We start from the raw sequence: 5,181 nt of genomic DNA on the forward strand, positions 1-5,181 counted from the left end.
TGTGTGTGTGTGTGCATGCACGCACACACGCGTGTGCGTGCCTCTTTGTCAGTCAAAAAGCACTTTTAGGAAGAGAGAAAGTGCCAAGAGGCTTTAAGATACCAAAAGCATCTGTCTCCAGTCTAATCCTTCTAGATATGTTAATTGAAGATTTGGGGAAATTTGCTATCAAGTTAGAGAATGCTGAGCTATGGATGAGATGGGCAACCTCCACCCATCCTCACCTTTCATTTTTTATCAAAATAATAGTGAGGGATGCTGGAAGTCATGAACCAACAACATCTGCAATATCATAAGTTGTCCTCTGCCAAGGTCAAAGCTAATTAATACATTGAAATTCAGCTGGATTAGGGTCAGAGCAGGCATTATGATAAGAAATTGCAAAATGGATCTGCTTCAATGCACCTGCTGTAGAAATGGAATTATCTTTAAAAAACCAACAGTCCAGATTCTCCATTCTTACCTTTTAAAAAATAAACGTTATTGCAGTCATCAACCAGCACGAGAGAACTGACATTCAGATATTCAAAATATCCAAAATTAAATTGACAATGCCAGGACAGTTAAGAAACTATTTTATTCAAAACAGTATTAAATAAACTATGCTAGAAGGCTTGTTCAGCATACAAATATACAAGAAGAAATTTAAAATAACATTATTTTAATGTTATATATTGTATAATATAAATGTAGAACAGCAAATACTATACAAATGCCTATACATAGAACACATGTATATACATATAAATATGTACATATTTATATATCTATATGTATCTATGTAATTACATGCAAAACCCCCCCCCAAATCAGTTCAGTTATGAATATAAAAATGATCTGCAACCGTGTTGCATTGTCAGGCTGATTCATTCTTGTAGCACTTTCTGGAATGAACATGTGATATTTTGTAACTACAAAATCATTCCAGAAGTGTCAGAAAGGACGGTACTCTTTGTAACTTTCACTGTGAAAATAAAATAAAAACCAAGTGTAAAACCCAGAATACCTTTACAGAAATAAGGAACCATCTCCCATGTCCCAAAATGGACTGGAATATTATCTCTGGATATGTTGTTGTAAAGATATTCCATGATAAAGTTGATCATTAATCTGTTTGAGAAGAAATAACCTGCAAGGTTAATATAAAACAGGCTGGTTTAACAGCTGTTTACACATTCTTTTTTGGACTACAGCCTGATGACCCTTCATTTTTCACCCATCTTCTCTCCTGGCAATTGGGAATACACTGGGCAGAATGAATACAAAAGCAAATGAAAACTGTTGCCCAAGGGGTCATTGTAGTTCAGTTATGGTGATCACTACAGAAGTCCAAAGGAGTTTGTCTTAAGAGAGCTATCCCAGGACATTTTTAGAACATTTGCATTGGCTCTTCCAAAAGTGAGGTAAGAGTCTGAAAGAATAATTATTTGCAAGCACCTGTCATCTCCATTTCCCATTATTAATTGCTCTTCTGAATATCAGCCAGGTGTGCATGCCAAGACTGCTTGTCTGCAGCTTTGTGTAAACTATTCTGCAGTGGAGCCCATTTCATCAGCATTTTTTAAGGGAAGGCTGTGATTAGAGGCTTTTAGAATTCAAGCAAATGGTTTGCTAAGCTGCTCAAATTGTGGTCACAGCAACTGGGGCTTTCAGGAAAGAGATCCATTCCCTTGTTTAAAACACACATGCACCAAGAGTCCCACTTTGGCCCTCAAGGTTAGAGAATCAAACATTTAATTTTTTAAAAATGAAACCTTTCTTAAAAGATATTCAACCTATGTAACTAGCTAAGACACTGTGTTGTGATGGAAAATAGAGCAAATAAAAGAAAGAACGCTTGAACCCAGAAAATTTGTCTTCCAATGGATGCAGTTCTACCCCACATTGACAGTGGCTGCTAAATTAACCCACAATGAGAACGCATTGAGCCATTGCCTAAATAAGAGTTTTTCAAACACTTTAAGATATAGTAGGTGGACTTCAGCTCCTAACCAGCATGTTGAGATGGGCAGCCATACCAGTTTAATTAATTAATTTATACTATTATCAGGCTCCCAAGATGGCTAAATTAGCATCTTTGATTTGAGAAAAAAAAACCAGTATGTATATTTATGGCTAACTGCAAACCCTTATGAACTTTTGGCATGAAACAAAAATATGTGCACTCAGGTTTTGTGGTTTTGATGATTAGAAAAAAAAGTACTAAAATGAAATTGTTTTGTAATCATAGTGTAAGAATTAATACCATAATCATACTTGTATATTTGCTGATGAAGAAATCAGAAAATTCTTTGGGATCTTTTTTTGCAGTGCTTTTTTTACACTCTTCCCTTTTGCTTCCCTTCTTTCATCACTTGTTTTACTCTTTATTAATTTTAGTTTTTATGTTCTTTTCTTTATAATTTTAATAAAATTTATACAACCCTCCTCCATCCCCCCCAAAAGTAGTTGGCCACTTTTACAGGCACCAGAGACTTTTTTTCACTTGCTATCCAGTTCCAGCTTCCTTTAGCTGCAATGCAGGCAGACGTGCTTGCAAATTTGAGGCCACTCCTATGCTGAGCAGCAAGGAAGTACAGTATACAGATGTTTAAGAAAAAGAAAAGGAAGGCCTTTGGAAGTTGCTGTGAAAATTTTAAAGGAAGCAGAAGATTAAGAGTTGGGGATTCTCTGCAGTGTCCCTCCCTTGTTATATTTTTTCATAGATGCAGGTGTAAATCTCCAGAAATTTAGGCTTCATTTACAAAGCAATTTTGTTTCTGCCAAAGGCATTCTGGCGGTCAATCCTCAAACATCATAAATGGAAAGCTGCTTCTTCGTATCCAAACAAGGAGGTTTACAATGACAATTGCAATAGCAGTTCATGCATTAGTCTAGAGCAGGGTTTGCTTTGTCAGGTATTGTGGAATTAAATATAATGGATTGTATTTGCATAACCCTAAACCATAAGCATGGTCTAAAGGCCACTCCATCGGAGGTCATGGGAAAACGTCAGGCTAAAACCACATAAACGTTATGATTTAGTATCAAGAGCAAACATAGTGTTGTATATAAAAATGTGCGAGAAACTAGTTCATCCAAAACACCATTTAGACAACTTAGGTTTGGCTCCATTAGTGATTTAACCATGTCTATTATATCTATTTGGTTAGCTTATTGTTCAACATATTATTAACACCCAGAAACATATTAGTGCAGTAAACATAGTCATTACAGATGATCCATGTAAAAAAGTCATGTTTTGTCTGCTGATACTAAAGGTTGCTATAGCCTTGTCAGTCAGAGAGGCTTATCATTACAATTGATTTAAGTTTTGATTTCAGGTCATGATAGATTCAGTCTTGTGAGCTGCATGAAAAGAGCCATTCAATGGACAACACAATTGATGTGGCATTTTATCAATTAATAGGATCCCACCATAGGAGGACCATACAAAGATGGGAAATAGATTCTCCTTGTATTTTCAGACAGTTCCATCTACAGTACAAGGTTTATTTTATTATTTGATTGATTAATTAATTAATTGTAATGTTTATGTCTTTCATCTCTCCTATAAAGTGACAATGGGCAACCATAGTGGGAACTGAACATAAGTGGCTATAAAAAGAAGGATTTGAACTCATAGAATCCTAGGGCTGGAAGGGATCTTGGAGGTCTTATAATCGAAACTCTATCAATATTTCCCAATGTCCCTCTACAGAGTCTTTGTCCAACTTGACAACATTATGATCTGTGAACTTCAATTCCCAGAATTCCCTAGCCAGGGATTCCCTAGCCAGAAATTCTGGGAGTTGAAATCCACACATCTTAAAGTTGCCAAGTTGGAAAGACACTGGTCTATACATTGGGGTTCCAATCTTGAAAGGCTGCAGGAAGGGCATTCATAGAAGGCAAAGTGCAGATTTACATTTCTGCACATATTTGTTTTTTGATAAAATACATCAAGGGTACTGAAAATGTAGACATTAGTTCAGCTCTTTCTTTAATAAAAGGCAGCAGTTGGTCTTTTGGTTTAAAAGTGCAATATGGAAGGACGGGGGCTTTTGACGGTCATTTTTCAAAGTGCTACTGGGCTGTGTAGAACACATTATTGCTTGCCGATCCCTTTGTCAGGTTTCCAAGTAATGAAATCCATGTTAAAAGAAAAATAACAAAGTTCATCTTAAAAAATATTTCTTTTATTTAGGAAAACATCAAATTGGCAAAGTCCATGGTAATTCCAGATCTGACCCAACCCGGAATTACCCCACAATATTAGAAGTTAGAAACAACCCCCAAAAGTCACATTCTCCAATAGAAGTAATACGTTGCTTGATGTCATAAATCTCCACCTCCAGGCCCCCAAACCTAGAAAGCTCATTTCCCATGGGAAAGAAGATCACCTAGCCTTAATACTCTCTTTATCTCCACTCCTCCCACCCTAGGAATGTGTCAAACCTGCAACTTTCCCCCCCATGACTACCACAGGGAAAATAAGAAAAAGAATATATACTAAGACAAACTAAAATGGCTTCACTTATGACAATTTCGGGCTTGACACCCTTTTTTAGTGAGATTGCTCCCTTCCATTGCAAATTGCACATCTACAAATATGTTCTGGATACAGTGATGAATTCTTAAACCTTCTTGCCTTACTGTCTGCCCCAATCTATGTCCTTAAAACAGACCAGATACCCATATATGCAACGCAATGTTCTTTATTGCTGAGTTGAGGGAGATGCTTTTAGCTCTACAGTCAAAAGGAGGAAATGGATAAGGATGTAAGGAAATTTTCTGAAGGCTGTACAGTACTCAAACCAAGGATTTGGAAGGTTCTGTCATATTTGCTTTTATTTGTTTCACTAGATGTTAATTCTCACAACAAAAGTTGCATCTGTCAGATCCATGTATCTACCATTCTTCAATGGAAGAAGAAGGGAGGGGGGAAGTAGGTACAAGTAATCCTTTTTTATGTAACCTGACTATATTAAATCTTATATTGAATCTGTATAACTTGTACATGATATACAACTAGAAGACTGGAGCCAGATGTCTAGAAACTTGTCACCTCTTGGAGAGATAGCAAGAGGAGAAGGGACCATAAAAATTCCAGCTCTGGGAAACTCTTCTAAGATAAGTTCCCAGAGAAGGGGAGGGGGAAAATTAACATGTTGGTTCTTTGTTTGACTAAATCCACATATA

This window comes from Notechis scutatus, chromosome 7, assembly GCF_049901735.1.
Source record: "Notechis scutatus isolate UNSWTSFEM ecotype Mainland chromosome 7, rNotScu1.2, whole genome shotgun sequence".
Taxonomy (NCBI): Eukaryota; Metazoa; Chordata; class Lepidosauria; order Squamata; family Elapidae; genus Notechis; species Notechis scutatus.